This window comes from Taudactylus pleione, unplaced genomic scaffold (assembly GCF_031769625.1).
Source record: "Taudactylus pleione unplaced genomic scaffold, aTauple2 ptg000573l, whole genome shotgun sequence".
NCBI lineage: Eukaryota > Metazoa > Chordata > Amphibia > Anura > Myobatrachidae > Taudactylus > Taudactylus pleione.
Window position 1 is genome coordinate 7,297,298 of NW_028284975.1, and position 25,507 is coordinate 7,322,804.

At 40.4% G+C, this 25,507-nt stretch overlaps 1 protein-coding gene and 1 pseudogene across 1 annotated transcript in view; both read right to left on the bottom strand.

The window, feature by feature from the left end:
* Positions 1-25,507, bottom strand: part of TACR3 (tachykinin receptor 3) — a 242,313-nt gene that overhangs the window by 59,742 nt on the left and 157,064 nt on the right. The window lies entirely within an intron of this gene.
* Positions 3,929-4,048, bottom strand: LOC148481592 (5S ribosomal RNA; annotated as a pseudogene).

The following is a 25,507-nucleotide window of genomic DNA, read 5'->3' on the forward strand; positions in this document are numbered from 1 at the left end:
CTCCAAGCTACTGTATACAATTTGCATAGCTGTGAAACAGTTCCTACTCAACTAAATTTAGATATAACAGATGAGGAGATAGTTGAGGTCCTCAAGACCCAGAAATCCTCTAAAGCTCCAGGCCCTGATAGATTCTCTGCAGCCTATTATAAGAATTTTTCTGCTGTCCTTGTCCCCCATCTCAGTTCTCTATTTAATGCTATTCAGCATGGGGCTTCTTTGCCTAAAACAATGTTGGAAGCGAGAATTGTGGTGATAGATAAAGAGGGGAAAGATAATCATGACAGTGCCAATTATAGGCCAATCTCACTACTTAATTCCGATAGTAATCTACTGTATATGCTAAGATTTTGGCCACACAGTTGAATGGTGTCCTCCCTGGATTGATACATTATAACCAGGTATTCATCTTAGGCTGTCAGGCCAGGGACAACACCAGGAGAACAATTGACCTCATTCAAATCATCAATCGTCGGCAGGCTTCCTCCATTATGTTATATCTAGATGCCGAAAAGGTGTTTGACTGCATTTTGTGGCCTTTTTTATTTAACGCCTTGAAGGCATATGGCTTTTCAGCAGAATTCCTAATGGGTGTTTCTGATTTATATTCTTCTCCTATGACTAGAGTTACTGTATTACAGAAAAGAAAAACAAACAATCTAGCGCTGGATACAATCAAAATCAGATTAGATAAGTCCCAAAGCTGTTTTAAAATCCACAATAAGACTGCTGCTTCAATATCAAGATAGGTTTTACCCTACCTATCAAGTAAGCAACACAATTATAATAGAACAATGAAACGCTGTCTCAATATGTAGCAATAAATCAAAGAAATAATTTTAATCATAAAAAATATGAAATAAAGAATAAAAAAGGGGTCAAGTATCTGAAAAGAATGGTGACATATATTATACAATATCTAAAAGACTAATCTGAAACCTAAGTATACTACTATAGCAGATACAATTTAGCAAATAATTAAATATTGGTATCTGGCAACCGTAACCGTGCTGAGATAGCACCATGATACAAATATATCAATATGGAACATTTCCACAGTGCCATTTACCATATAATGATTATTAATGAAACAATATTGAAACAATAAAGGAACATGTATTGCCACATTAAAGGATGTAGATATATACACTTTAAAAGTCTGTGTCCAAAAATAGTCCAGAATCAAAAACGTTTTGTTTGGCTTTAACACACCAGCATTTCAGGATTTCTTTATGTGGCTGGATGAGTAATTGTATAGAGTGTCAAATGACAATATTAGCAATATTGGTGTATTAAGTTCCAATATATAGACTCCACCAGGATATATGGAGACCAGAGAGTGAAACTGATTAACAGTATTTTACTGTTTCAAATACGTGGTGCACTCACGTTTTGAAGATCAGTCTTTCCTCCAAGTTTTAAGGACCGGTCTTTCCTCCTTCAATTAACGGTATTCTGTCCATATAGAATGTACAAGCGGTAATGGCTAATCGCTGATGTCCGGCAGGGTAGCCAACACAGATGGTGTGATCACACTCATGGCTTGGCACCATAGATAGCCTTCTACACGTTTATCCGCCTTAATGTCAGTCAGTGGCTTCCTCACAAAGTAAGTACTGTGTGGCTGTAATCCCCCTTACTAAATAGTAGCTGTATGTAATTGGACACTTAAATGGCTGTTTCTCCATACAGACTTTGTAGGATCTATTTGTGTAGGTTTCTCTCATTATCATGCTGTCATAGTAATCCCCAATATAGTCTGGATCAATAACCATATTGTTAATAAGCACCATATATGCACAATTTTTAAATTAATATTGTATATTATCACTAAGGTGCATTATTTGTCATTTTCTTCATTTCTTTTTTATTTCTTTTTAATTTCTTTTTTTTAGACTGGATGGTCTTGCAATATGAATACATCACATCGAATAACTCACTATACTGCCTAACATACCATAACAACTAATACAGAATAATATATATATATATATATATATATATATATATATAAACAGAATTTGAATTGACTCTTAAGCGACAGGTATGCTCAGTAAAATAAATATTTTTCATGTGAATAATATGTAAAACAACAAATAAATATAAAGTGTCTTGTGCAATCACAATAAATTCATAATGTGCAATAAATAATTTATCAAATAAACAATAAAACAGTGTTATAACGAATGAATAAGAAGTGCCTGTGCGTTATCAATGTATATATATAAATATTTAAATATGTAAACAATTAACGTTCTGTGAAAAAGATAATATAGTCCTGTAAACTAAAATCACTAGGAACAAAAAGTGCCAATGCAATGGAATAAATATAAAAGAAAATTTATTTACTAAAACAAAGAGTAAAAATGCCCATAGTTAGGCAAAGTTCCTAACCAACATATGAATCATCAGAGAAGTAAAACAAAGTACAGTATAAATAGATACAAGAGGAATGAGCAAGTTGTAAATAATAGCAGCTTATCTGAGAGCATAGAAAAGTTCGTTTTCTTCAAAGTTCATGAGGCAAGTAACAGTCACTCCCAACGCGTTTCGTCCTATGACTTCATCAAGGGGATAGTGTATAGATGTAATGGTCAGGTATTTATACCCCATTAGGAGTTCAACCAGGGTCAGGAGTCTGCATCACTTCCTGTATATAAGAGCGCACCTATAAATAATAGGCTATAGCCTTTTAACAGTTCTTCAGCTTATATCTAGTATATTGCAGTAATTCTTCTTCAAATATTATACTTGTGCATTGTTTTAAAACCTTTTTTAAAAATTGGTATTAGGGCTATTTCCGCCCTTCTTAGCGTTACTTCCGCCCTCACTGTGGTGCGTCATATCCGGCGTTTCATGTCCATGTGGGTCCAGGGCGCGCAGGGACTGTATCCACGTGACCTCCGTACTCCATGGTGGTGTGCATCACCTCCGTTTCTGTGCACGTGTTCTGTCGTAACTTCCAACTGCATACAGGCATCCCAGCTGGCCGCATTGTGGGGCGTCACTTCCGCCCTTACTTCGCGTGTTCCTGTGTTGTTATTCCGCCTTTCTGCTGCTTATTACAGCAAAACTTCTGTCCTTCTCCTGTACATAGTGGGAATTAATTATGCCCACACTTATAACAGGCTTATATTCATTAGTTCTTCAGTTTAATCTTGACTTCAAAAATAAAAGGACAATATTAGACTATGGTCCTAACATAGATATTTAGATACAATGATCCCCTTATTAATCATTAATGTTGTTTGTTAGAAAAAACGTTAGCTTTCAAATTGGCATGCATCACAATATGAATAATAAATTAAATATCTTAGACCAAACATATATTATTTATAAACATATATTAAATTGTAGACTATAGTTAGTATAACTAGTTCATACTACATAAGTACATATATTCAAATTTGGTCAAATATGCAGAGCTAAAAATACTAAGAAGTATAAAAAATATATAAAATATAAAATATAGATGACTGAACTAGTAATGTACAATAAAATATAAAATATTTGGTCTCTAAAAAGAATTCCCACTGCAAGTTTCGTGTTATGTCCTTGTTAGTTCTTCTGGAATGTAAAGGGTTCTTATAGTTCTTAATTTTTCTGGAGGAGCACCACTGGAATTTATAAATTTATAAGCATCACTGGGGTTTCCTTATTCTTTCTCCTTTATATTTGGAAATGTTCAGGAAATTTTCATATTTACAACACCTGGGATTCTCAGGATGTCCCCAATCCTGGTACTAGTCAGGCCCAACCATATTGAGTCCTCTGTCTTGTAACTGATGTTTCAATAGGAAGGTATGGTTGTAAACCGTATCTTGTCTTCTTAATCCTCCCTTCAAGATACACTTGTATGTGCGTTCTGTGTGTGTGTTATGGTTCCCTTCTTAGGCAATGACTTGATTTCATTTCCATTACCAGGGTGAATTTGCAGCACCAGGTATTCCCAAGGGGTTGCCCTCCTTGGTACTAACCTGGCCCAATCATGCTTTGCTTCCAAGATCAGACGAGATTGGGCTCACACATTGATGGTATGGCAGCAAATAAATTCAATCAACATGAACTCAATCATGCCAGATTTTCTACTAAACCTGGTCTGCCCCCAAAAGAGATAATTCTTAGGGGTACTTGTCAGGCCCATCCACATAATAAGGAGGTATGTTAGTAGATAGGAGTTGAACACATCACAGAAATGGGGCTATTTCATAATAGTCATTAAAACATTTAGGTGTTAATGTATCCAGTTCAAATATCCAGAACATTTCCCTTCTTGATAATAAGTTGCCCAGGTCTCCTCCTCTTTCTCCCAAGGTTACATGTTCAATTGCTTTATACGAGATATCCTCCATATTAGAGTTATGTTCTATCAGAAAATGCTTGGATACAGCATGTCCCTCTACTTTATTTTTGATATTCCAAATATGCTATTGTATGCTATTGTATTCTTAGTTTAAGTGGTCGCTTGGTTTTTCCAATGTATTTAAGTCCACAAGTACATTCCAGCAGATAAATGACCGATGTAGAATTGCAATTCAGAAAACTTTTTATGGTATACTCTTTGGATGCATCTGGATGCATCTGAATTCATAAAGGTTTTCCTTTTGGGATGGAGGAACTTACAAATATTACAATGTCCGCACTTATAACTTCCATTGCATTTCAAAGTATTCATAGTATGTTGTTCTTTTTCCTTTAGCATGCTTGGTGCTAGTAGATCTTTTAAATTCTGAGATTTTCTGAAGATAATTTGTGGTTTCGGTGGAAGGATCTTCTTCAGAACTGGGTCCATGAGCAAGATACTCCAATGTTTATTAAAAGACTTTTTAATGACATTCTCATGACCATTGTACTATCTCGTTCTCCTGTTGTTTCTCCGTCTTATATTGCAGTAATTTACTTCTTTCCAGGTGTTGTATTTTCAGCATTGCTATCACTACTGTTGTTTCTGGATATTCTTTCTCTCTAAATCTATTACCATACTCTTCCATTTGTTCATTGCAGATTGTGGCATCACTGCAGCTGCGTTTAATCCTATAGAACTGGGAGTAAGGGATGTTCTTCTTCCATTTATCCAGATGACAGCTTTTGTAATGCAAGTAACTGTTGGCATCCACTCCTTTTATGAAATTCTTTGTACAAATCTTATCACCTGTTGCTGTAAGAATCAGATCTAAAAACTCTATATTAGAGTCATTAAAATTGGACATGAACTTCAAATTCATATTGTTATTTGAAATATGCGATAAAAAATGATTAAAAACTTCTTCTGGTCATTCCCAAATCATTAAAATATCGTCGATGTACCTTTTATAAAAAATGATGTGGTCCTTGAATGGGTTATTGTTGTATACATAGTCCTTTTCCCAACATCCCATGAACAAATTAGTGAAACTAGGGGCAAAGGTCATGCCCATCGCAGTTCCGCATATTTGGCGATAAAATTTACTTAAAAATGTAAAATAATTATGAGTGAGTATAAAAGACATAAGATCACATAAAAATTCTTTGTGAGGAACTTCGATCTCTGCATCCATCTCTAGGAACATTCTGGCTGCGTTAATACCTTTAGAGTGTACTATACATGTATACAGGGATTGGACATCGATGGTTATCCAATTATAAGTCTGTTTCCAATGTATACCCTCTATTTGTTGTAATACACTTGTAGTGTCCTTGAGATAGGATTCCAATTATGTAACATATTTTTGTAGAAAATGTCTACGTAGTTGGAGAGATTGGAGGTAAGTGATTCAATGCCTGCTATGATAGGCCTACCTGGGGGTTCCGTAAGAGATTTATGAATCTTGGGTAAAAAGTAGAAAATCGGGGTCGTGGGGTTTGATTTCATTAAAAATTGGAATTCTTCTTACGTTAAAATATTTCTTTGTAGACCATAAAGTAATATGGTTCTCAATTCTTCTATATAGTCTTCAGCTGGGTCTTTTGATAATTTTTCATAGGAAATTCTATCATCAAGAAGTCTATGAGCTTCCTTGAGATAATACACATGGTCCATGATAACCAAACTCCCCCCTTTGTCAACTGGTTTTATAACTACCTCCTGGTTCTTTCTTAAGTTTTTAAGGGCTTCCTTTTCTCTGTTACTTAGATTTTGTTTTTTTATGTTAGCATGATTCACCTCATTGCTGCATAGATCCTTTTTTATCATTTCATAGAAAATATTGAGATGGTTCCCTTTTGATTCTAACGGATAGTACATACATTTTCCTTTCAAACCAGATTTTGAGGTAGAGGCATCGTAGTTTTTTAAAGGTGCTGATTCCTTCTTTAAAAAATGTTGTTTAAGTGTCAGGTTTCTCACAAATTTATTTAAGTCAATAAATGTCTCAAATTTGTTCTGGCTTTTCGTTGGGGCAAAGTTTAGTCCCTTGCTCAGTAATGTTATTTTGGAGTAACTTAATGTGTGTTGGGATATAATGAATATACCTTTGGTCTTTGGATCTATTGTAGGTTTCTCCTTTTTTGGTTTCTTCCTCCTGCCACCCCATTTTCCTCTTCGTCTCTGTATCTCCTTTTTAGTGGAGATGCTGTACTTATAGTTTCTCTGAACATCGGATTTCTGTGATTGGTGTGATCTTGTGCTGGGGATAAAAAAAGTTTGTTATCACTGTTAGAGTCTAGATGCTGTAGTGTGGAAAATCTATTCTTAGACTTGATTGCTGTAGGGCCGGTGTGTGTATATTGATCTTTATTTTTCTTTAGCTGAATCTCCTCATAGGTGCTGGTTTCCAGCTGGGTCCTGCCCCAGTTTCATATCTATTGATAGTCTTCTCTTGTTTCTGGAACCTACTCCAATTTTTCACCTTAATAAATTCATAATCTTTCTTATTTCTGATAAATTTCTTTTCTTTGCTCTTCATGACAGATTCTTCAACTTTTTCAATCTTTCTCACTAGTACTTTTTCATTTTCTCTAAATAAATTATCTAAATAAAGCAGATGTCAAATGAGATTAAAAATATGTTGTGTATGGTCATATAAAATCATCAGACCCTATTTTATTCTTTCTTAATTTATTCTAAAACCAACATAACTATATAATACAAGTACATAATAACTGGTTTGTACAAAAAATGCAAACCATTATATCATCCCTATATATATAGGAAGGGCATATCTCTAATATAAATTATTATCCAGAAAAAAATTACATATTGTACAGTGGACTCCATATATGCCGAATAACTACATGCAGAAAAATAGATTCCACATAAATGGTCAGATAAAAAACCTATTTGTTCAGGCCCATTATATACAGAGCCATCAGGAGAAAAAACTAAATAAAATAATAGCAAGAAATGTCATAATATTGGGTAGCATAAGCCTAGAGAGGAGACAAAGGTGGCAGTTTGAAAAACTAGGCCCCAAACAGTACATAACGCAAAGAAAAAAAGAGGTGCAAGGTGGAATTGTCCTTGCGCCTTCACACCCACCCTTATGTTGTATAAACAGGACATGCACACATTAGCAAACCAATCATTTCAGTGCCAGGGTCAGCCACACGCCTGTGGCTGAAATGATTAGTTCATTTGGGCCCCCACAAAACAATCTGGCAATTGATCTGTCCCTCCACAAACTGGCTCTACGGTGGCAAGATGTTGTCCTCATCCTCCTCATCCACCGATTCCTCACCCTCTTCAGTGTTGTGTACATCCTCATCCTCACAGAGTATTAATTCGTCCCCACTGGAATCCACCACCACAGGTCCCTCTGTATGTTCTGGAGGCTGGTCTCCCTGGAAGAGTTGATAATTCATTTTTATGAACATCATCTTCTCCACATTTTGTGGAAGCAACCTCCTACGCCTTTCACTGAAAAGGTTCCCGGCTGCACTAAACAATCTTTCGGAGTACACACTGGAGGGGGGACAACTCAGGTAAAATAGAGCCAGTTTGTACAGGGGCCTCCAAATTGCCTTTTTCCTGCCAGTACAGGTACAGACTGTCTGACATGCCTACTTGGATGCTGTCACCGATGTAATCCTCCACCATTCTGTCAATGGTGACAGTATCATATGCAGTGACAGTAGACATGTCAGAAATTGTTGCCAGGTCCTTCAGTCTGGACCAAATGTCCAAACTTGGTCCTGCCTGCACAGCATCACCGCCAGCGGGTTGCTTAGGATACCTAAGTTTTTTCCTGGCAGCCCCAGTTGCAGAAGAAAATGAAGAAGGAGCTCTTGACATGTCACGTTCTGCTTCAGCTGACAGTGTTTTCACCAGCAGGTCTTTGCACCTCTGCAGGATTGTGTCGGCTGAAAGAGAGACACCACATAGGCTTTAAACCTAGGATCGAACACGGTGGCCAAAATGTAGTGGTCTGATTTCAACAGATTGACCACCTTGGAATCCTGGCAAACCAAATGAAGGGCTTCATCCACAAGTCCCACATGCCGAGCGGAATCTCTCCATCTTAGCTCCTCCTTCACTTTCTCCAGCTGCTTCTGCAAAAGCCTGATGAGGGGAATGACCTGACTCAAGCTGGCAGTGTCTGAACTGACTTCATGTGTGGCAAGTTCGAAGGGCTGGAGAACCTTGCACAACACAGAAATCATTCTCCACTGCGCTTGAGTCAGGTGCATACCCCCTCCTTTGCCTATGTCATAAGTGGATGTATAGGCTTGAATGGCCTTTTGCTGCACCTCCATCCTCTGAAGCATATAGAGGGTTGAGTTCCACCATGTCACAGCCTCTTGCTTCAGGTGATGGCGGGGCAGGTTCAAGAGTGTTTGCTGGTGCTCCAGTCTTTGGCATGCAGTCTCTGAATGGCAAAAGTGGCCAGAAATTTTTCGGGCCACCCAAAGCATCTCCTGCACGCCCCTGTCGCTTTTCAGAAAATTCTGCACCACCAAGTTTATTGTGTGAGCAAAACATTGGACTTGCTGGAATTTGCCCAGATGTAATGCCTGCACAATATTGGTGGTGTTGTCTAATATCACAAATCCCCAGGAGAGTCTAAGTGGGCTAAGCCACTGGGCGATGATTTCCCTCAGTTTCTCTAAGAGGTTGTCGGTGGTGTGCCTCTTACTGAAAATGGTGTTACACAGCATAGCCTGCCTTGGAATGAGCTGGCATTTCTGAGATGCTGCTACTGGTGATGCTGCTGTTCTTGCTGCGTAAGGTGATACATCTACCCAGTGGGCTGTCACAGTCATATAGTCCTCAGTCTGCCCTGTTCCACTTGTCCACATGTCCGTGGTTAAGTGGACATTGGGTACAACCGCATTTTTCAGGACACTGAGGACACTTTTTCTGATGTTTCTGTACAGTCTCGGTATCGCCTGCCTAGTGAAGTGGAATCTGGATGGGATTTGGAACCGGGGACACACTACCTCCATCAATTGTCTAAATCCCACTGCACTAATGGCAGATACCGGACGCACGTCTAACACCAACATAGCAGTCAAGGCCTCAGTTATACGTTTGGCTACAGGATGACTGCTGTCATACTTCATCCTCCTTGCTAAGGACTGTTGGAGGGTCAATTGTTTAGTAAAAGTAGTGGTGTTCCTACTTCCTCTCTGGGATGATGAACGACTCCCAGCAGCAACAGCAGCAGTAGCAGCAGTAGGCGTAGCAATGCAGGATCCTCCGGAGGAATCCCGGATAGGAGAGTCAGTCATGCCAGTGACATGGCCTGCAGGACTACTTCCGATCCTGACTAAGGAGGAAATTGACAAGGAGGGAGTTGACGGTGTGGTTTGCAGGTGCTTGGATACAACAGGACAACGGGATTTAGGTGTCCCTGGACTGCTTACGGTCTTAGCCAAAGTTCCTGAACTTGACAGTAACTTTTTATGAACGCGCTGCAGGTGCCGTATAAGGGAGGATGTTCCTAGGTGGTTAACGTCCCTACCCCTACTTATTTCACCTTTACATATGGTACATATGGCAAATATGGCAATACAGTTGATGCCCGGATTTGGATAGAAATATTGCCAGACCAAAGAGGTGGAATGTTTGGTCTTCTGCCCAGGCATGACCGTGATGGGCTTTTTCATCCCACGGACAACAACTGTCTCCCCCAGAGCCTTATTTAAACAAACCACATCACCATCAGAATCCTCCTCGCCAACTTCTTCCTCTGTGCCAGCTACACCAGTATCCTCATCCTGTTGTACTTCAACAGTGACATCTTCAATTTGCATATCAGCAAGTGGACTGTGGGTGCTCCTTTCAGCACTTGCAGGGGGTGTGCAAATGGTGTAAAGAGCCACCTCTTCCCGTCCAGTGCTGGGAAGGTCAGGCATCGCAACCGCCACCACACTTGGACTCTCCTTGGGGATTTGTGATATCTTTTTAGAACGCACAGTTCTTCGCTGTGCTTTTGCCAGCTTAACTCATTTGATTTTTTTAGCGGGAGGACGGCTTCCATCGTCATGTGAAGCTGAACCACTAGTCATGAACATAGGGAAAGACCTTAGCGGTTCCTTGCCACTCCGTGTCGTAAATGGCATATTGGCAAGTTTACGTTTCTCCTGAGATGATTTAAATGTTTTTTTTAAGGTCATTTTCCTGAACTTTGTCATTTGGGATTGTATGTGCCCTCTACTATGAAATTGGGCATCGGCCTTGGCAGACGACGTTGATGGCATGTTATCGTCTATGTCATGACTAGTGGCAGCAACTTCAGCACTAGGAGGAAGTGGTTCTAGATCTTTCCCTATTTTGTTTTTATCGGAGAAAGTTTGGTCCTCCATTTATGTTATATTGATATATACATGTGGCTAAGGTGCACACAAACACATAAAATAATTTTTTATTTTTGTTGGAGACTAGCGCACTTTGTGGGTTACACCACCCTTTAAGAAATGAGCCAGCTGGCTCTTTACTTAAGGGACACAGGCGAACATGCTTGGCGCTGCTCATTTGTTGATGCATGTGCAGCTTCAGTGCAAACAATTCACAAAGACAGAAAAAAAAGAAGAATTTTTTATTTTTTGTGGAGCGCACTTTGAGGGTTACACCACCCTTTAACAGACAGACGCACGCTTGTCGCTGCTGCTTTGATGATGCACGTACAGTGCAGACAATTCACAAACACAGAAGAAATTTTTTTATTTTTGTTGGAGTGCACTTTGGGGGTTACACCACCCGTTATCAGACAGACACATGCTTGTCGCTGCTGCTTTGAGGATGCAGGTGCGGCTATAGCCTACACAATTCACAAAGACAGAGAAAAAAAGAATATTGTATTCTTTGTGGAGCGCACTCTGAGATTTACACCACCCTTTAACAGACAGACGCACGCTTGTTGCTGCTGCTTTGAGGATGCAGGTGCGGCTATAGCTCACACAATTCACAAAAAGAGAAAAAAAAAATGTTATTCTTTGTGGAGCGCACTTTGAGGGTGTCGAAGCTGGATTATTGGCTGAGACAAGATCAGTTTAAAATTGGATCGCAGCAACACCATCTTGCGACTGGCCGCAAGACGCTATCTTGGAAATGAGATCACAAGACGCCTTTTTGCGAATGCCCGCCTAAGCGCCATTTTAGATAAACTCACACTTTAGTACATGTGGCGATATTACTATTAGCATCATGTGATTGCATCTGTGACCATCGCCATAAGTTACGGCGATTCATCAAAAGCCCATTTCATGACTTTACGTAGATTGGATGCTCTGGATAAAGTGTATATTATTATAATTCCCCTAAAGGATATATTTCAGAAATGGCTGTACAGTATGTCAAAATTGGATTGCAATAGCTAAACAGAGCAAATGGCCATGTGACAACTAGTCTGTGAAGACAAGCTTCATGGACATAACGTCTGCTCTCACTCCAGGTGGCCCTGCTCGAATACAGCAAGAGGGTCATTTGTAGCACCTTACATTAGAAGGCTTCCTACAATAAAATACCTTCAAAGCCAAGAGTGTTATCTGAGGTTTGAGTCTTGTAGCTGTGCTAATTTGCATGTACACAAGAACCTGGGAGAACAAAGGACTGTACTTTTGAGCCTGGGAAGGGTGGGGGCTGCTGAGAGAGGGGGGTGTGTGGAACTATAATGCATAGCATTCCACACTGCTAGGTGTTCACTTAGTTTAAGTGAGATTTAAGTGCACCATTTCTCATACACACATTAATACGCACAATTGCGCTCTTAACTAACGTGCAGCCACAGTACACACAATTCAAAAACACAGAAAGTATTTTTTTATTTTGTTTGGAGTGCACTTTGGGCGTTACAGCACCCTTTAATGGTCAAGCCAGCCAGCCCTTTACTTATGACACAGGCGCACGCTTGGCGCTACTTTGTTGATGCACATGCGGCTACTGCGCACACAATTCACAAACACAAAAAAAAATATTTTTTAATTTTTTTGGGAGTGCACTTTGGGGGTTACAGCACCCTTTAACAGTCAAGCCAGCTGGCCCTTTACTTATGGGACACAGGCGCACGCTTGGCACTGCTCCTTTGTTGATGGACGAGCAGCCACAGTGCACACAATTCACAAACACAGAAAATATTTTTTTATTTTGTTTGGAGTGCACTTTGGAGGTTACAGCATCCTTTAATGGTTAAGCCAGCTGGCCCTTTACTTATGACCCAGGCACACGCTTGGCGCTACTTTGTTGATGCATGTACGGCTCCTGTGCACACAATTCACAAACACAGAAAAAATATAATTTTTTTTTTACACTTGGCGGGAGCACCCCTGATGGACAGAGCACCCCCTAGACAACACTACAGCACCCCTTTAGATCTGGGACACTGCACAGAACTTTGGAGTGGACACAGGGTCTGATTCAGAGCCACTCGTAAGCGGCCGCTCATTCGCTCCGAGCGATATTCGCACATCTGCGCATGTGTATGGGTCATAATGCACATGCGCCAACCAGTCAATGTGGTCGGAAATCGTGTGTTCGCAAAATAGCGAGTGCCCGCTAATTTTAGTGACAGGATGATGCGTTTGTGGGTGATAACAGGGGAAGGTGCTTGAAAACGGGGAGTGGAGATCCGAACGCAGGTGTGCCAAATGGTCAAAACGGGCATTTTAAGGGTGTGCATAATTAACAAAGCAGCGTCATCGGCCACGTCACTTGGTTGTCTCTTAGCCTGAACTGTTCGCATGATTGCAGAAGGAAAATCCAAGCACTGCGAGCAGTTCAGACGCCTTTCGATGTACTCGATAAATCTAATAAATAGCGGAGATGACGTATGATGCGAACGTCCACGGGGCATCTTTACAAAATAGCGAGCGCATGTTTCATTCACTCGCTCAGACATAGAGGCATCAACAGACCGCAAAGAGCGAGCGCTCAATTTAAATAGCCGGCCCCTTTTTCTGTACGATCGTTCGCAAATAGCATCCGGCTCTGAATCAGGCCCACAGCCCCTATGGACAACTGACTGCACAAGACAGTCCAGCCAGCCCCTATGGACTTTGGAGGAGTGGACACAGCCCCTATGGACAACAGCAGCACAGTACAACACAGCCAGCCCCTATGGACTTTGGAGGAGTGGACTATTTAGTAAGGGGGATTACAGCCACACAGTACTTACTTCCTGAAGAAGCCGCTGACTGACATTAAGGTGGATAATGTGTAGAAGGCTATCTACGGCACCAAGCCGTGATTGTGATCACACCGTCTGTGTCGGCTACCCTGCCGGACATCGGCGATTAGCCATTAGCGCTTTGGACACTCTGTATGGACAGAATACCGTTAATTGAAGGAGGAAAGACCGATCCTTAAAACTTGGAGGAAAGACTGATCTTCAAAACGTGAGTGCACCACGTATTTGTAACAGTAAAATACTGTTAATCAGTTTCACTCTCCGGTCTCCATATATCCTGGAGGAGTCTATATATTGGAACTTAATACACCAATATTGCTAATATTGTCATTTGACACTCTACACAATTACTCATCCAGCCACATAAAGAAATCCTGAAATGCTGGCGTGTTAAAGCCAAAAAAAACATCTTTGATTCTGGACTATTTTTGGACACAGACTTTTAAAGTGTATATATCTACATCCTTTAATGTGGCAATACATGTTCCTTTATTGCTTCAATATTTTTCATTAATAATCATTATATGGTAAACGGCACCGTGGAAATGTTCCATTTTGATATATTTGTATCTTAGTGCTATCTCAGCACAGTTACGGTTGCCAGATACCAATATTTAATTGCTAAATTGTATCTGCTATAGTAGTATACTTAGGTTTTAGATTAGTCTTTTAGATATTGTGTAATATATGTCACCAGTCTTTTCAGATACTCAATCCCTTTTTTATTCTTTATTTCATATTTTTTATGATTAAAAAATTTCTTTGATTTATTGCTACATATTGAGACGTTTCATTGCTCTATTATAATTGTTACTGTATTACAAACTGGTTCCTCCCAGAAATCTATTCCAAACCCTTCCAGTCAGAGTTCCGAAAAAGATTTTTAAAAACCTTCAGTCTTCTTTTATACAGTCTGTCTGGAATGATAAGCCCCCTTGGTTAGCCATAAGTATTCTTAAGAAACCTAGGTCTGGGGGGTAGGGGGTTTTCAGACATTATTTTTTATTATTTAGCTAGCCAATTAGCAGCTACCCACCTAATTCTATTTATTTGATTGACTTGGAGGCCAGATACCTGGGTGTATGATTTTTGGTTTCTATTTGGGGTTTATCTAGTAGTCATAGACCTACCTCTCTAACGTTTTTTCTCTCCCTTAAATTCTGTATGTCCTTGTGGAATTTTTGTTGCTCCCGATGCCAGCTGTCCACTTCCCCCTCTCCTCTTGTCCCTCTAAGAAACAATCCTGATTTTCCACCTGGGGTCTCTTCTCCCCACTTTAAGCTCTGGCAGAGGGCAGGGATTTGATTTGTTTATGACCTCACTGCCTGCAATTCCTGGGTGTCTATGGATGATCTTAAGCAGTAATTCCCCTCCTTCTGTCCTCCCTTTTTTGAATTTTTCCAGTTCCACCACTTTCTTATTTCTCTTTCCCAGTCAATTGGGCTATGTACCCCAACCATTTTGAAATGCTCTGGCTTAATTTTGCTGATTGATTTTACCTCTGTTCCCCAAGGTTGCTATGAACAGAAGTAGGAGAGGGATCTGGGACTACCCCCAGGTGACTGCTGCTGGGAGGAGGTGAGGGAATGGATAGCCATGAGTTCTAACTCCACACAAATTAAGGAAACTGTGTATAAGCTTTACTAACGGTGGTATTACACGCCTCCACATTTGCTGGACATGTCCTCATATTGCCCTTGCTCTTAGGAATTATGTTTGGTATATCACTAGCATGGAAAAGATTACCTACTACCTACATGATTGCCCTCACAAATTTTAATTTGTTTGGGGCTCCTGGCTTTTGAGAGAGGACCAGGGCTCACCTCCCTCCTCTGGTTTGGTGCTTTCTTTGGGTGTACAGTGGCCCTCATTCAGAGCCGTACGCTCTGAGCAGAGCGCACGCTCAGAATGAGGGCCGGGCTCCATGAAAATGGAGCATCCTCCTGGACGCTCGTATAGCTGTGGGTCACCACCCACAGGCTATACGAGCGTGCATTGTGATGGCCGCGATGGTTGTGACCATCGCGACCATCGAAATTGCGAGCCGGAGCCTGCGATTGAGGTTTTCAACCGCAAGCTCCGGAGTGATTTTGGCTCTATCAGAGCCAAAATCACTCCCACTGACATCACTAGTGATGTCAGTGGGCCGGCTATTGACGGGAGGCGTTCCCGTGGGAACGCCCCCATCAGGGAGGCACGCCCCCGGCACGCCCACCAAAGGGGGCATGCTGTCAATGAACATTGACAGCACGCCCCCTTTGATCGGACACAACGAGCGAAGGACTTTCCTTCGCTCGTCGTGTCTGGCGCATGCGCACGACGGAGCTCCCTCCGTCGTGCGCATGCTCAGTCCATAACATCGACCCACTTGCGAGCAGACAGCCGCTCGCGAGTGGGTCTGAATCAGGCCCAGAGTTCCTAATATGACTGTCTGCCTTGCCATCCTTGGGTCCTCCTCATCTGTTTATGTGCCCTGTTATGTGATGTGTATTGTTTAATATGTACCTGTCTTCACGCCCCTTTTTTCCACCCCCTACCCCCACCCAATGTCTTTGGTTTTTATGTTTGCATACCTTGTTTCTCAAAAGTTAAGAAAAACTGAAGAAACATTAGTGATATATAATTTGTATTCTTATTGATGCAGATTTCTATTGTTTTCTTTTAACAAAGGTTTTTTTTGTAATTGTTTTTTGTACAACTTTTTGTGTGTGCTGTACCCCACTGTGTTCGCATAAGTACTGTGACTATGCAGGCCATACTCCACTATGCTCACATAAGCACTGTATTGTGACTTTGCAGGATATACCCCACTGTGTTCACATAAGTACTGTGAATTTGTAACTCTGCAGACCGTACCCCACTGTGCTCAGAACTTCACATAAGTACTGTGACTCCACAGGCCATACCCCACTGTGTTCACATAAGTACTGTGACTCCACAGGCCATACCCCACTGTGTTCACATAAGTACTGTGACTCCACAGGCCATACCCCACTGTGTTCACATAAGTACTGTGACTCCACAGGCCATACCCCACTGTGTTCACATAAGTACTGTGACTCCACAGGCTGTACCCCACTGTGTTCACATAAATACTGTAAGTCTGTGACCCCGCAGGTCATACCTCACTATGTTCACAACTTCACATAAGTACAGTGAATCCACAAGCCTTACCCCACTGTGTTAACATAAGTATTGTGAGTCTGTGACTCCGAAGGCCATACCCCACTGTGTTCTCACCTTCACTTAAGTACTGTGACTCTGCAGTGAGCAGTGATTTTTGAAAAAAGAAGTTCAAGTAAATAAATACTTCTACACTGTAGTTGTCTTTTGTACAACTTGCGTGTGTTCATTGATAAGGACAACGATTATCAGTCGAGAGAAGAGCAGAAGCAGCAATCAAATGCTAGCGCTGGAAATATGTTATTAAGGTTAATAATACTGTAGGAACAAAAACAGGCCCAAATTATGTAATTTTAGATGTTTGTATCATTTTTTTTTTTTAAATATAGATCCAAAATCAAAACACTTGAGGGTGGTTTTGCAAAACCAGAACCAAAACCAAATCACGAAAGTTAATCCAGATCCAAAACCAAAACACGGGTGCTCGGTGCACATTTCTAACAAAAAATGACATTAAATACAATGAGTAATAAGTATCTTTTTATGACCTATCAAAATCAGTACTGTGCATTGTTAATACAAAGAGCAAAACAATAGAACAATAATGCACCAGCACTTTCTACCACTGAGGTGTGTGCACTGTATGAGCCAATACAGCTAGAGCTGTATTATTATTTTTAATAGATTGCCTGAAAATGTTTTATTTATATAGAGCTTTTCACAACCTGCTAAACTTCATTCTGTTTGTGATAGACCTACAGTAGATGGAAGAATAAAAAGTATTTGAAATTAAATCAATCCTTTGTGACTCCTATAAATAAATCTGATTTAATCCTGGAACAACACATCCAACCTTGCGTAATCTCATGAACTCAGTAATAGTACCATTTTCAACAACTTTCGTCTATGTGAGACTGTTTCTACTATTTGACTTTGAAGTAAAGGAGGATTTCTTACTGGTTATTTTCTGTTATTTTTTTATATGTGCTATAGTCCATTGACTTCTAAGATTGCACCTGATTCAGAGATGTACTGTACGCTATGCACACAGCAGCTGCTTATTTGGACTCAGCTGCTTTCTAAATACATCCTAATGCTGCAGGAGGTGACTGATGGAAAAAGACCACTCCAGCCAGCATCTCAGATCTCATGCCTGCATCTAAAGACACAGGATTGGATCAACATTGCGATCATCGGTTTGTAACATTGGCCATCTGAGTAAGCTTAAGCGTTTTTTATATTTTTTATGTGCGGCCTCCTGGCCGCTCGCATAGCTGTGGGTGACCACCCACAGCTATTGCGAGCAGCCAGGATGATGGTCGCGATGGTCAAGACCATTGCGACCATCGGGGCTTGCGACGAGACCCTTGTGGTAGGGTCTCGTGGCCGCAAGCCCCACAGAGCTTCTGGCTCTAATAGAGCCGGAAGCTCTCCCACTGACATCACTGGTGATGTCAGTGGGGCCGCCCACAAACGGCAGGCACTCGCTTGGGAACGTCTCCATTTGTGAAGCCACCCCCCCGCCACGCCTACAACATCGACAGCCGCCCATTTTGTAGAGAGCCACAGAGCGAGAAAATTTCTCTCTCGCTCCGGGGCTTGCGCATGCACAGTGCGGCCGCTGCGCGTGTGCAGAGACTACCATCGACCCGCTTGCGAGTGCTCAAGCACTTGCGAGCGGGTTAGAATCAGGCCCACTGCCCCCAGTATTGCCTCCAGACTCAGCCCGTCAATCTGGTTGCAGCTTAGGGGGCACTGCAAGCGATCTCGCAGGACCCGTTCTGCACATGCGCAGTCCCCCCAACAAACGGGTTTGCGTTCACCTATGAATCAGGCCCATTGTCTGCAATTTTAAGTGACAAATTAATTTTTCTTTTATGCTTTATTTTTTAAGCCTGATACTTAACTTGTGATACTGTGTTTTTAAATTTTTTTTCAATTATTTGTATTTTTATTCATTCCTCTAAACATTGTTGTCTACAATAGTGAAAATGTTGCTGTTATCTTTAAATTACGTTTATCTTTGACAATAGTGAGTTGTATTATGATGTCATTAATAAATCATTTGATTATTGGTTATCTATTTTTTGTTGGGTCATCCCTTATTTACCAATTGAAGCCTATATTTGCTGTTTAGGTAAGAGGGTGTTTGGCTACTTTTTCCTTTGCTATAGGTTGGTAATCCCACTATCAGGGGCGCAGTGGGGACGTAATAGGTCACCGTTCACCAGAAATGGGGGCGTGTCATCCCCATTTTCCAGGAGGAATGAGGCCAGGGCCTGCGTTGGCAGATGCAAATTCCTGGCTTCTTAAGTGACCAGTACCCAGTCAGGCTGCGGGAAGGTTCAGCTCCAGCAGCCTGACCAAAGAAGGAGCAATCATTGCAACCATCAGTCGCGCTGGTTGCAATATTGCTCACAAATGCAGCAAGGATGTGTCTGACACCTCCTTCTGCATTTGCATTAAGATAGATGGAATTGCAAAGCTGCTTGTGTGTGGCTCTGCAATGTCATTCATCTCTAAATCAGGCCTTTAATTTTTATGTGATTATAAAGATGCAGCCATAGTAATTTGTTTTAGAAAAACTGTTCTTCACTTTATCCTGATTGTTATGGGATGTGCAGTAGAGTACAGTAAATCTGCCTCTAGGTTAAAACTTGTAATCCAGAATGTTACCATGGGATAGAATGGTAAGAAGAGATTTTAAATGTGAAATGCACTATAACCAGCGCTATTTGACACTTAGGGGTAAATTTACTAAAGTGAGAGTTTTTAGAAGTGGGGATGTTTCCCTTAGCAACCAATCAGATTCTAGCTATTATCTTCTAAAAAGTGCTAGATAAATGTTAAGTAGAATCTGATAGGTTGCTATGGTCAACCAGTGGCAAACGCAGAAATTTAAAAGGGGGGTTTCCAATCCTTGGGTACAAAAACCAATGGCAAAAAATCTCACCAGATACAGGCAGCACTCCTTGGGTACTCAATTATCCAAGCTTGTTAATCCATTACTGTGCAACGTTTCAGATGAATTTATTACATATTTCGTCAATGACGAAATATGTAATAATTGCATCTGAAACATTGCACAGTAATGGATTAACAACCTTTGATTATTGGGTACCCAAGGAGTGCTGCCTGTATCTGATTATATGTTCAAGACTGAGCGGCCTGCTTAGTTTTTAGGATCTGCACCCCGGGTGTTAAACTTTTTCATTTGGAGTGCTGGTACTACTCTATATTTATGCGGAGCTTTTCAGATCCTCCAACAAATAAAAAGGCGGCGCTGCAAACATACACAGTGACATATACACGCACACAGATGTACACTGACACAGGCACACTGACAAAACCGACACACACACTGACACACACCCACACACTGACAAAGCCGACACACACATTGACAGACACACACACTGACAAAGCCTAGACACACACACTTACAAAGCCCACACACACATTGACACAGACGCACACACTGCACTGGCAAAGCCCATACACACATACTGACAAAGCCTATATACACACACTGACAGACACACAAACTGCAGTGACAAAGCCTATACACACAGACACACACACACTCACTGACAAAGCCTAGACACACACACACACACACACTTCACTTAAAAGTCTATACACACAAACTGACACACACACACTGACAAAGCCTAGACACACACACACTGCACTAACAAAGTATATACACACACACTGACAAAGCCTATACACACACACAGACACACACACTGACAAACCCTAGACACACACACACACACATACACACTGACAAAGCAGCACACACTCACTGAAATACACACTGACACAAGCGCTGGCATGGCTAATTATAGATCACCTCTCCGACCCCACCGGCTCCCCCCACATGTAATACATTACACCCACCTGTGGTGCGGCTCTGGGAGAGAACGCCGGTCACTGACCCAGCAGGCTCCGATCTCTCAGCCTTCCACAATGCCAGGGCACCATGGGAACTGCCTGGGAGGAGCTGCACGCTACAGCTGCAGCTCCCCCTACAGCCAGCTCAGCCAGCAACAGTCAGGTTCTTTAAAAAAATTTAAATAATTTTAAGCTGCGCTGCGATGGAGTGGCGTGCAGGGGGATTTCTAGGTGCTCGGAACCCCCCCTGCGTGCGCATATGGTCAACATCTCCACTTCTAAAAATGCTCAGTTTAGTAAATATACCCCTTACACTGAACATCGGTGTGTATAAAAGCAGATAACAGAAAAAAAAAAAATCACTTTTCTCTAAGTTATCGGCAAACATCTAATGATTTCGCCATCATTTGGCAATGAAAAATCATTCAGATGTTATTAAAATCCAATAAGCGCACTTTTGTGGCTTTTTGTTTTTTCACATATCGACAGGATTACTTTCCAGTATGTGTGCTTACCAGTCTGTCAGACAGAGCTGGTAGGTGATGTAGTTGATCATAGTTCTTCTTAGACGTAATGATTTTTCATATATTTCATTATGCATTTAGACCTCATTAGAAAAATGTGCTGGTAAAAAAGTCGGAGCCACTTGATTGCATTTGCCTCCCAGACTAAATGTTGCCAGTCAGCCCCTGATATTACACATCTAACTTTGACATGGAAGATGGGCCCCCCTCAGCTCTGGGCCCCATAGCAGCTGCACCCCTTGCACCTATGGTAGCTACACCCATGCCACACTAGTTCTCCTTAGGTTGCAGAGACTGTGCACCTGCTGGCACCACCCCTACATTCATTTTTACCATTACTAATATATAACATTAACAAAATAAAAACAATTGCAATGTGCTGCAAGTTCAACTCTGCTGCTCTAGTCCCAGGTGTAGTTACTTTCTACAAATCTGCTTCTGCAAATATTATGAAAAATATATTTTCTGTGAAGAACAAAATTCTGTCTGCCCTCACCAGAAAATAGGAACCATACCCATAAAGTCATTATTGTCCAACACTTTACCTCATTTAAATACAGTATTTTCATTTGGCAAAAATATATCTTCGTATTCCATATGGGTGTAAAAGCATTAAATTAATGGGTAAATCCAAACTCAGCAAAAAATGCCCCATATCTTCCCATTTCCTCTGTGTAGCATGTGCAATATTTCTCTTCCTCCAATCATTGCCTATAGTAAATCACCCACAAATGTTTGTAATTACCTTTAAAAACTAGTGGATTTGCACAAAATTAGGCATATAACCTAACAATAAAGAACTTGCACTGCCTTTTAGTATGACTGTTAACATGCCATAGACATTATTTTGGAGTATTCTCAAGAGTATGGCCTTGGTATAGAAAATTTGTCCCCATATTTGTCTAAGCATTTGTTCCAATGTTACACCAAGGCATCTATCCCGGCATAGAAGAAATCATTGTCATGCACTTGAAGCCAGGACATGACTGTTTGCTGAACTTCACCATCGGTTGTGAAACACCTTCCATCCAGGTGCTTCTTGAATGGTCCAGAAAGAGGGAAATCAGTTGGTTCCAGGTCAGGGTTGTAGGGAAGATGGTCCAGTACCTCCCAATAGTAGCACCATAACAGCTCTCATGTTCAGTTGGTTGAGTGTGACCTGGCGTTATCATGCAGCTATATGATGCCTGTTTGCAGCAACCCAGATCATTTTTGAATAAATTGCCTTTTGCAACCAGCTCAATGTGTCAGAATAGTGGACAGCATTCACAGTATCTCCCTTGGTGAGGAAATCAACAAGAAGCACACCTTGTCATCCAAAAACGTGGTTGCCGTGACCGTCTGTGCTGATGGAGATGTTTTAAATTTCTTTGAAGGTGGGGACGATGCGTGTCTCCATGTCATGGATGCTTACTTCATCTCTGTTGTCACATGATACACCCATATTTCATCACCTGTAAATATACGCTGCAGGAACAGCACACACTCCTCATGGTACCGTGTCAAGTGCACGAGAGACAATTCAATGCTTTTGGTTTTGTGAACTTCTGTGAGTTGCTTCATTACCCAGCGTGAACACTTTATCTTGTATCCCAGTTGCTTATGAACGATGTCGTACACAGTACCAACTGAGATGTTCAGTTCCCCAGCAATATCACTAATTCTAGGGCATCTGTCCTCCTGCTTCCTACCTTCAATGCGGCACAAATTATCATCTGTGGTGGACGTGCTTGGCTGACTGGATCTATGCTCATCTTGAACGTCTGTCCTGTCGTTATCGGATGCAATGCACCAAACCCAAACCTATTTCCGTGAGATAATATTATCACTGTACTACTCAACTTGCCGATGAATTTCAGCTGCTGTTGTGCCCTTTAGATGCAGAAATCTGAGCACACTATGCAAATCAATGTTTGACCATGTTTTAGCCAGCCCACCATCTTCCAATGTTGGGACAGTATGACTGATATGAGGCATAGTCTAATGGCCATGAGGGGAAGCAGTGGTCTATCTTCTCTAGCCTGGTGGGAAATTAGAATGGAATAGAGAACATTACACAACTGAGAGATCTTGTTAATGTACTTATTGAACCACCCTCGTATAATTGTTTATTTAAAGCTTTTAGTTATCAACCTCATCTGTCTTTAGGCCTCTCAACAATAGACTGCAGGTTATTACTTTGCCCCATTTGTCAACAGAGGATTAGGACAATTTTTAGACCACCATCTCACATTAGAATAAGTTGGGTCTACCAAAAATTTTCATTTTAAATGTAACTTATAAGTATATTATAATATTTAAAATAAATAAATAATGTTAATGTATTTATTATGCAGGAACTAACTACAGTAAATTCCTTGATATTATCTTAAAATATCTTCTATATTAGAACTTGATTGCAGTAATTGTTATAATTGTTATACAGCTTGGCTAGTGAATTGAAAGTCTCTACAACCAGTGTGTACATCAGCCAGAAATGCGAACACTTGAACTTTTTGTGAAGTTCAATGGTTCATGGAATCTTCTTCATCCTAATAATTAAAATTCAAGCAGTGCATTGGATTTTTTTTAATTAATATCATCATTTGTACATTCTACAATATCTGAATATTAGATTTTTAACTTCAATTTGCAATTAAGAATCATAATTAAACAAAACTTTTTCTACTCACAATAGAACATTTGACCCCAGGCCTACTATACTGTAGGTCCGAATACAGTACTAATAGAATGTGTAAAATTCTGCTGGTTAAAGTTTTGCTGGCTAAAAACATACATACATGCATGGTTTACAGATTATTAATTACATTTTTTAAATTTTATTTTTTTTATTCTGAAAATTATATACTTTATACATGTTATGTTGGTGTTGTTTACTCAGCTATATACTATTTTTTCTTGGACAATTTTTCCCTCTGCTATTTTGGCAGTTGGACTACAGATGTTGGTAACTTATCATTATTCCAGAAGTCTAAACTTCTGCAAGGAAATGCATTCATTTTTTTAAATCATTAATTAATCCGTGTAATAAGAGATGAGTGAACTTCCTGCTTCACATACCATGAAATCATTCACCTGGTAGGTCCAATGCTTTAAGCCTTTTTTATTTATTTAATTCAGTTGCAGCTTTTTTTCTCTTCTGATGCTCAAATTATTTTGAGCTCACTAACATGTATCATCATATTTCAACAAATGGAGCATTAATCAGGTACATGGGCTGTCATTGTCAACCTAAACTGTCTATATAATAAGGCAAATTACATAAGGGTGCATTGATGGCCCCTATCTCAGTCTATCTCATTGCCTTTCCCAAATGGCATATGTACAAAATACTTCTGTAGTCAGTAGAATAGGCATGTGAAATTTCAAAATTGTATTTGTGCTATGTGCCAGCCCTTTGTACTTTGATAATTTGGATAGTGCATGACTTGGATAGTGCATGACTTGGATAGTGCATGACTTTGTATTTTTTTAAATAGCTTGCAAAAATGTAAGAAAAATTGTATTTTACATTGGCAACATTAATATCAGAGAACAACAATTTTAAAAATTGTACTTACAGAACAAAATATATAAATTGCTTTAAAAATCACAATCTTGCAGCAATTACTCGAAAAGTAGGACAGAAATGTTCCAAACTATACACTTCAATAATAAAATGATCTTCATTTTCATTTGCTTCATGAAACCTCATTGTTACTTTGAAAGAAATGTATGTCTATTATTCTGTAAGTACAATTTTTATCTTTGTTTTCTCTGGAATATTTTTTTTATCTGTTTGACAGCGCCTGCTGACTGTATTTTGAATATATTTCTCGCCTACGTGGTGGTGATTCTCCAGTGATTTTATCCTGAACAGTTTTGAATCTATCCTGACAATTTACATGTGGATTGGTGAATTGATATATTGGGACTTATAATACAAGATTATTTCTGACTATATTGCGATTGTGGATACTTCAAGTTTTTTTAAGTCCTTAGACCTTTTAGAATTATTTACGTAGCCATTAACCAGGAAAAAAAAGTGCAGTAATCCATATTTACTAATAGAAATTTCTATGAGATAGAGATGTTCTACTCTAATTATAACAGTAAAGGCGCACATCCACTAGCAGATATTAATGAGCGATTGCACGATTACGACATCGCAATTGTGCAATCACTCATTAATCGTGCACAAATCGGGCATGAAAATGACGGAAACGACCAGCGATGCACGCTCCCGCTGGTCGTTTCCGACATCAATCATCACTTGAACATGCTGGTCAATCTGCTGATAACGACAGATTGGCCATGTTTAGGGATGAAGGAGGGTGCCTACACTGAACGACATATCATTCAGCGTAGGCACTGCAGGGGAAGAGGAACGACTGTACGATTACAAAGTTACAATCGTACTGTCATTCCACTATCTGCTAGTGG